Here is a 10142-nt window from a genome sequence, read left to right as displayed (position 1 = left end):
GTAAGTTTCACATCATATGTTGAAGTACTTTGAGTAAATATATATGAAAATAATGGCACTTTTTTAAACGATTCCAAAAAAGGAGGAAGTTCTCAATTTGTATGTTAAATAACAAATGAAATAAAATAATAATAGTGTTCAATTTAAGTAAATGAAGACTATATTCATAAATTATTAAATTCTATTTTCTGGATATTAAGTCTACAGTTTTTTTAGGTATTTTGGCTTAGGTATTTTCGCGCAATCCCCTACAGTTGTTTGATATGTTCTGTGTATTCGTAGAATTATTTTAAGGTTCATTGTAATGGCGGCAATTTGAGAAACTAACGTGGCTCAGCGTCGGATTGCATGCTATGTACATTTCAACAAAGCTCTCTATCTTATTTCTACAACTTTGGTCCTTTCTTTAACGTACTAGCGGACTCCCGCGACTTCATCCGCCGTTAGACCTCTTTAATCCAGCCTTTACAGTAGTATCACTATAAAAAAGGAGTAACTTCTGCCGTTTTCTCTACAACTTTCCTTAAAAATTTCCCTTCGTAGAAGGATGAAAATTATACTATAACCTGCCTAGGAGTATGGAGAATAATTATTATTATTATACTAATTGCATTTTTGGTATCAGTATCGATCACTTTTCATCCCCTCATAGTTATTTTGGAAATACAGAATATTGGCCTCCCTACAGATAGTATAAGTATAGATAAGTACAAACTTAAAGTACGCGAAGTACGCTGGTGAATCGGCTAGTATATTATTCGAGTTATTGTGCAAAATTCCGCTGTTTATTGTATTCATTTAGTGCGAATAAAATAAAATACAACTAGCACCTCATTTTTCAAACTAATACTTATACATTTGGAAAATGTTTTATTATTTTAATTTTTTCAGAAATGTATCGGTTCCATAAATTCTGCTATGAACACTTGTAACGAACTACCGTGAAATTCTCAAATGCTTTGAAAATTTAGAGGGAGTCACATGTGCAAAGTTCTAAGTGCAGTTGCATGGCAGTATTTCCTTAGAATTGCTGCACGGATTATTTTAAAGCTGATTTTAATAGAAGCCATTTGAGAAGCTTACTGAGTTTTATACGAGTATTTATTTTAATGTAGTAGTTAAATAAAAACATTGTGAATTTTTTACAGAAAGTTAAATATTTACTCACGGAAGTATAATAATATATTAAGCTATTTTTAGAGAGACTGCTTTTTTCTGATTATGTAATTACAGTAGACTTTTTAAAAGGACTTTAACAGCGTCACCGTGATTTTAAGCGAGCGTAGAAGCTGCAGAAGCGTATTGGATTCGAAATGATGTATAGAAAAATGTATTTAATGGAATTTACAACACATTTAATAATGCTATTTTTATAATCAACTAGCGGACGCCCGCAACTTCGACGCGTGGAATTCAGTTTTTTCATAAATCACGCAGGAACCATGGATTTTTTCGGGATGAAAAGTAGCCTATGTGTTAATCCAGAGCAAAATCTATTTCCATTCCATATTTCAGCCAAATCGCTTTAGTAGCTGCAGCGTAAAGGAGAAACAAACATGCTTACACACAAACTTTCGCCTTTATAATATTAGTGTGATAGTATGATGTGAAGTGTGATAGTGTAATAAACCAAATTGTTAAACAAGGTCACAGTATTGTAATATTCTCAGAATTACGAGTAATTTCTTATTCGTAATTCTGAAAAAAAATCTTAAATTTTATAAAATTCTTAAAGTGCACATAAACAAACCGCCTAATACTTATCCAATTATTAAATCAATATTAAATAAAATTCTCACCTTAGCAGTTAGATACTGGGACGGTAAGAATTTTTTTAACAATACTGAGTTAACGGTGAAGCATTTAAATAAATATATATATATATATATATCCAGGACTTACAAGTTGTACTTTTTGGCGGCAAAAAAAGGGTTCCCGAGGAAAATAAATTATGGGCTGCTTCGGGGTGTTTTATTCTTCCGCATTTTGGTGAGGACGACATAAATTTAGGAAAACCAGGTACATCGCCGAACGTCTTTTTCCTGTTTTCTTCTTTACACTCCAATATTACAGTTCACATGTGTTTTCAATCTCCTCTTCTTATGTCCTTGGAACACTCTATATTATCATTATCAACCCATATTCGACTCACTGCTGAGCTCGAGTCTCCTCTCAGAATGAGAAGGGTTAGGCCAATAGTCCACCACGCTGGCCCAATTCGGATTGGCCGACTTCACACACGCAGAGAATGAAGATAATTCTCTGGTATGCAGGTTTCCTCACGATGTTTTCCTTCACCGATTGAGATACTGATATTTAAGACAGACAGAGATATTTAATTTCTTAAAATGCACATAACTGAAACGTTGAAGATGCATGCCCCGGACCGGATTCGAACCCATACCCTCCGGGATCGAAGGCAGAGGTCATATCCACTGGGCTATCACGATTAATACACCGTGTCACGGCTAGTACACCCTATATATTATAAGCTTTTTATATATTACCCTGTATAGTTTGCGATAGCAAGATATTGTGGTCAAAGAATCTTTATTTCTCTTAGAGAATTTACATTCACTTACAGAGAAACAACTATAAATACATCTTAATAACTATTTTACAATCAGCTGAAAGTAAACAATTTTTTTCGTTCTACCTACAGAAATGTACGATGTTCGGTGCGAAATCGTTACCACAGTGTAAGTGTTAGTGGTAATACCACTGTATATATTTTCTTAATTTAATTTTAAATGTGTTTAACGATTTGGCATTCTTCACATCCACAGGTAATTTATTATAAATTTGAACGCCTTCAAATTTTATATGTCTCTTACCGAGACAAGTCCTTTGATGCGGTAACAAAATATGATCCTTTCTACGGCTGATTCGACTCTGCACGTGATGTACTTTTGTAAAAGTAATATGTGTGAATTGTTTTATTAAGAATTTTTCTTATCAATATACAAGTATAGTAGGCATGTAATATTTTAGATTTTAATATCTCAACAATTATTTGAGCTGTAGTAATGAAACTTCGTATTCTAGATAAGCTTTCGGGATTTAATACTTAGTCTAAATTTCATGTTTTCACATTAAATAGATTTTGAGTTATTAAGTAGAAAAAAGCGGCCTCAAATAGTTCGTGTATCCTTGTCGCTTTCTATCCGTTTTCTCGGATTTACTGACGCTCTCCGCGCGTCTTAATAAATGAAATTGAATTGTCTGTAATTTTAAAATAACTGTTTTCAACTGCCTATAGATTTACACGATACTCAAACATAATCAAGGTTTTTTTTTAATGTGTGTCTGTAATTTTTATTTGTCGAAGCTAATCTTTGGACCAGCTGAACCGGTTTTAATGGGAAGGTTATAAAGCAGCATATGGGCTGCTTTTTATCCCGAAATAATTTATGCATGGTTCGCACGAGGTTGGTGAAAAACAGAATGTCAAGCTTATAACTTCGCGGGAGTCCACTTGTACTATATAAAACACCCAGTCACTACATCCATGTCCATCACATAAAGATTTCCTAATCGAACCCACGGCCCTGGATGCAGGGTGCAGCCTCACCACACACGCAGCTGCGCTAAAAAAGCTACAAAAAAATTATTCCTTCCATAAATGGCCATAAACTTGGGCCAACGCCTAAGTCAATAAAAGGTCCAGACGGCCGAGGATAATAAATAATGTATCATTTAATTATAAGGACAGCCCTGCTAATAAGGTTACGTCTTAATATCTTAGTACATTTTGTGAGAAAATAATAATGTTGTTGCTGAAAAGGGTGAGCCGACCTTACAATGTTGGTACAGAAGATGCCATTTCATATTAAATTACAGCTTGTATTCTTATAATAAGTGTTTCGGACAGTAAAGGTTCTGTTTTTCAGGTAAGAATGTGTTTAATTATTGTACTAAACAAACCTGAAATTGCCTTAAATAAATAAATATAATAAATATACTTAAACAATACACATCACCATCTAGCCCCAAAGTAAGCATACAGAGTAACTTGTGTTATGGGTGCTAAGATAGTTGATATTATAATATTAATATACAATTATATACTACATATAAATACTTATATAATGTATAAATACACACAGACACTGGAAAACACTCATGCTCATCACACAAATATTTTCCATTTGTGGGAATCGAACCCACGGCCGTGGATGCAGCAAGCACTACCCACTGCGCCACGCGGCCGTCAATTAATAGCATTTACCTTCCACATATAAGATACTCTGCGTCGTTGTAATCATATCCGTCCTTTATATTTGACTACGACGCTATGTCGGCAAACTACATACACAATTAGAACACAGGAGTTATTTGAGCCTTAAGGCTCAGTCATTCAGCGGGCGATGGAGCGACTTATGCTTGGAATTTCTCTGCGTGATCGAATCAGAAATGAGGAGATCCGCAGACGAACCAAAGTCACTGACGTAGCTCAGCGACTCGTGAAGCTGCAGTGGCAATGGGCAGGCCATATAATTCGAAGAGCCGATGGACGTTAGGGTCCCAAGGTGATGAAATAGCGACCTCGCATTCCGGGGTCGCCATTTCACCACCTTTCATCCCGCTTTCCGAAGGGCAGTGTTGGTCGACCCCCCATTAGGTGGACCGTGAACACCAAGTGGGTTGCGGGGAGCCGATGGATGCTGGACTCTTGAGACCGTTGTATTTGGAAGTCCATCCAAGAGGCCTATGTCCAGCAGTGGACGTTTATCGGCTGGTAATGATGGAGTAATTCAAATCAAGACCATGGTGTATTGAAGCCAATCCAGGAGGCCTAATTAGGCCTAAGTGCAGCGTCTATCGGGTGATGATGATGATGATGATGGAATAGCAGAATTTTTGTGTTGCTCATTTTTAAGCACAGGTTTTCTAATTATCATCATGTGCGATGTCTCCTTGTTCCATCAAGATATTCATATTACAAAAGAAAGTCTTAACTTTCAAGCATACATCACAATATTCTGCTTCACCGTTGAAGCAAGTAAATTGCTTAGAACACACATAACTCTGAAAAGTAAGATTTGCTTCCACAGACAGTCGATAAATGAAGTTACAATATAATATTTTATGAACAAAGAAGAAAATACAAGAAATCTCGTGAAGCGACGAGACATTTCCCGAAGCTTGAACTGGAAAAGTAATACTGTCAAATATTAGATAGGTACATGTAAAATGAATCCGATCTACCGATCCAATCTACTTAAAACCGTTTGCTGACCTGCCAAAGCAACTAATACGGGGTCAACCGTTCCGATATAATTGGATAGCTTAGTTCTTTTGTGCGAGGCGGTCGAAACACGTCTCGAGTGTGCTTCGACACGTAGTCGTAGCTTGAAGATCTTTGCATTTTTAGCTGAACATTCCTTTTTCCATTTTGAAACAATTGAGAAGTGTTATCGATATCGATTTTACTATCGACACTATCGATATTATTGCAATATTAAAGTCTTGAGAGTTGTGCGGGACTTTCTCATCATCGTAATCATTATCAAACTTATTTAAATGCACTACAGAGCCTTTTTTTAGGACATTGTAGAATTGTATTTGGAGATTGGTCACCAACATTCTGCTCCAATTTGGGTTACCAGGCGTGGTAATGTAACACCAAATAAAGATGATATCCGAAACCGTGCTTTTCAAGACACGGATAATACCTACCAGATTCCCAACTGCTGCTACTTCTAAAAATTTCTTTAAAAATAAGTGTCGCCGCACACGGGCTACAAGCGACCGTCATAAACGACGCTACAAGAAGCAAGAAAGGGCTACAAAAGTAGCTGAAGCGCGCGACAGGCACTTGTGGCTGGTGGTCGACACTTGTCGTCGGTGGCTGCTACTTTTTAACCCATAAATCGTCATCAACCCATATTCGGCTCACTGCTGAGCTCGAGTCTCCTCTCAGAATGAGAGGGGTTAGGTTAATAGTCCACCACGCTGGCCCAATGCGGATTGGCAGACTTCACACACGCAGAGATTAAGATAATTCTCTAGTATGCAGGTTTCCTCACGATGTTTTCCTTCACCGATTTAGACACGTGATATTTAATTTCTTAAAATGCACACAACTGAAAAGTTGGAGGTGCATGCCCCGGACCGGATTCGAACCCACACCCTCCGGAATCGGAGGCAGAGGTCATATCCACTGGGCTATCACAGCTCTTACATGCAGTATCATAAACGCGCAAGTGGCGTGTGGCGGCGTTTTGTGTCGGCGTTTAGTGGCCGGCGCGGGCCACAAGAAGCAAGCAGCGACGATTGTAGCGTGTGGCGGCCACAGACGTCAACCGTGTGTTCCGAGTCCATATAAAATGTATGAAAACTACAGGAAATATGCCGATAGCGGCGTTTTATGGTTGTGGGCGGTGGCCCGTGTGCGGGAGCACTTAGAGTTCATTATTACGTAGCCCGACTCCGAAACCTAGGACTTCATCATCTGAAGCCATTACGACTAAACCTTGAGCTACCAAGCCAACATAATGTATATTAATATTTCTCAAATAGTTCTGAAGTTAACGTCGAAAATTACTCAATTTTCATAGATCGTGTTCGATCTTCAACCGCTGGAGTACCTACTACCTACTGTCGCACCTATTGTATACTACACTAGCTGACGCCGCGCGATTTCACCCGCGTGGTTCCCGTTCCCGTAGGAATACAGGGATAATATATCCTCTAGCCTTCCTCTATAAATGGGCTATCTAACACTGAAAGAATTTTTCAAATTTGGTCCGATTTAGTTACAGAGATTAGCGCTTTCAATCAAACAAACAAACAAACTCTTTAGCTTTATAATATTAGTATAGATTCTTATACGAGTAATTTGGCTGGAGGGGTAAGACAATAAAGTTAATGTTTGAAAAATGCTTTCACTTTTTTTCCTCAAACCTTTCCTGTTACATTCATGCTAATATAATGAATTATTTTGTTAGCATTGGCATATACCTGAATACATTAAAGAATCCACTCGTACTACTTGGAACGATTGCCTATTCCGAGTATCCTGCATATTTTTTATTGCCCACATTAAAAATTTTAATGGAGATTTTTAGCGTGCCGCTTTTCACAGAAATCCTGAAATATTTAAGCCCACTGAGAACAGAGATACAAAAATATTCTGTAACGTACGTGTTTTACGAAAATTTATGTCGCTCTCTCATCAAAATACTGAAGAATAAAACACCGACAAGCGGTCCATAATTTATTTTTCTCGGAAAGTCTTTTTTTACTTGCCTACGCGAAATAGGTCGAACGGAGAAAATCGAACAAAAGAGGAACTGGGCAGGTTTTATTGAATAAGGTAATACCTTATGAGAACTTTCAAATTACTGCTTTAACATTATGAGTGAAAAATTTATTTTATATTCCCAAGCTGTTAGATGAGTCCACACTAATAAGATTCTCACTAATAACGTGGCTTTGGTGTGGTAAAAGAATTTTTAAAATCGGTTTCGAAGATTCAAAGATTACCTACCCCTGCTACATTATAACCTATTTATAATATTAGTATAAATCATCATCATCATTATCAACCCATATTCGGCTCACTGCTGAGCTCGAGTTTCCTCTCAGAATGAGAGGGGTTAGGCCAATAGTCCACCACGCTGGCCCGATGTGGATTGGCAGACTTTACACACGCAGAGAATTAAGAAAATTCTCTGGTATGCAGGTTTCCTCACGATGTTTTCCTTCACCGTTTGAGACACGTGATATTTAATTTCTTAAAATGCACACAACTGAAAAGTTGGAGGTGCATGCCCTAGACCGGATTCTAACCCACACCCTCCGGATCGGAGGCAGTGATCATATCCACTGGGCTATCACGGGTATTAAGATTTTAATAACAAGAGTTATTTTGCTAACGTTCGAAATAAGCTTAGTAGTAGAGTTCTCATAATAGTCTTACTATCAACATAATTCCAAAACTTATTTGGCAAGAAGATATCTAGAACTAAAATGAATCTAAATAATTTGTTAGGATAGAGATTAAAACTATAATTAAGGTTTGGACTATCAAATTAAACCGATGACACATTGTGGCATTACGCTCCGTAAGTTTCTCAAATTGCCACCATTAAAAGGGGCTTTAAAATAATCCTTGCAGCAATTCTAGAGGAACATTGCGACGCGAATGCAGTTTGAACTTAGAACAGATGTGTCTTCTAATAAAATTCAGGAATACTTGGATCAGATATACTGAAATGTTACAAGTATTTTCTTGTTTCTGTTTTTATTGTAGACAAAATGTCGATTATAGTGTAAAATATCTGGAAAATATACGTTGATAATAATTATACGTTTAGTAGTTTTACCATTAGGCTGGGAACAGGTTGTTTTATTATGTTATTATGGGGTTAAAATTTAAAATTTAGGAATACACATAATTTTGTTCTACTTTCTTGTTGGTCTAGGTAAACATAATTGTGGTTTTATATCAGATTCTGGGTTCGAGTCAGTTTGTGAAAATCAGAGCTTTTCTTTCTTTGCAGAATTTATCAGTAAAAATTCTAATACCGGAATCGGAAAATTTATGGTGTTACACTTTCTGCCTCGGTGTCGAACATTATTATCTGATATTAATTGTAATTGAGTCTAGAATTATCATCCTAAGCTCGTATTGAAGCAACGTGGTGGGTTTAAGCTCTATAAGTTTGTACTAACATTGTAAGCGGAAAGATTAGATTATTTATTTGCGTAGACTAATAACCTATAGACCTATACCTAACAATTTTTCACTCCAAACGTAAGCCACTTCTGTGACTATGTGAGCGTAAGAGCTAAGCTAATTTCACTCGACGATACCACGACGATACGCACTAACTTAAGTGTACTTACTTATCGCAGCGGAGCTATGCGACAAGGGCTCCCATTTCGGGGCACATAGGGCTTACGAATCCTACGACTACACACTATCTATGTGCGATAAATCTGTTTGTTTGCATTGAATAGGTTTTGGAACTACATAACCGATTTTATAAATTCTTTCACTGTTTGGCGTTTGCCGCACCTGAAGAGACGCGTGGAGTATCTTATAAAAAAGGGAGGCCTGGTCTGTTACAGATAGACAGTTAAAAGATAGGCTGATATTAACTAACAAACTGTGATATTAAATGTGAGATTCAATTTAAATCCTGGTGCTTTCGAAAAATTAACCTGAAACTTACAAGAACAACAATGCCATACCATCGAAAGATTTGAGACAACAGTGTCGTGACATTACGCTGAGAAATTTCTCAAATTACCGCCATTATAATAATCCGCGCAGAAATTCAAAATACTGCTGAATGCAGTTTGATCTTACAGCAGATGCGGCCGAATGTTCGAACATTTATTCAACGTTGAAGAGAATGGAGATAACGTATGACTGGGAAAAATTGAGATGTGCTCTTAATATGGAAATTATTTTAAATTTGGAATGTAATTATAGGGAACTGTGATGGCCAGAACTTCGTCATTTTATGAAAGATGAAAGCTTGTCTATATGTCTATGGTGGTGGTGATGATGTAAATACGGTTAGTAGTAAGGCAGTTTATTCAGTGACTTTGGGAGACAGCATGGAATATGTTAAAACAAAGTTTCAGACTTTCATCAATCATCGAGGAATAAAAATTTTTAATTTATATTTTATTTTCAAAATGCTTGAACCTTGCATGGACCAGCATCCCGCGGCTTGAGTATTTGTTTCTATTTAACTGCTTCTATTAAAATGCTTACTTGACACGACTCCCAAGGAACTCTAATAAAGCTCATTAGTGCGCTAATAATAAAAGCCATTAAACGTACTGAGCAGATAGATTAATTCTACAAACTTGTTAGATATTGTATCTATTAAGGTGAATTTTCATTTAGACTTTATATTAAAGACGCGTGTGTTCGTTTCCTCAGTAGCTGCAAATTTTCATTATTTATTAGATACAATTAAATACACATAATAAATATAAGACTGAAATTACATTGCACTATATATAATTAAACTAAAATAATTAAAATTAGGATTTAACAACATATTCAATTTAAATTATACAATAATTTGATATCGGGTATTCGGGTATTGTATACAGGGACTCAAACAAATAATTTTATTTAGGGTTTGACAAAGTAGGGACGAAATTAATGCCACATT

The sequence above is a fragment of the Bicyclus anynana genome, chromosome 2, assembly GCF_947172395.1.
Source record: "Bicyclus anynana chromosome 2, ilBicAnyn1.1, whole genome shotgun sequence".
In the NCBI taxonomy this organism is placed as follows: domain Eukaryota; kingdom Metazoa; phylum Arthropoda; class Insecta; order Lepidoptera; family Nymphalidae; genus Bicyclus; species Bicyclus anynana.
This window is presented reverse-complemented; position numbering follows the sequence as displayed.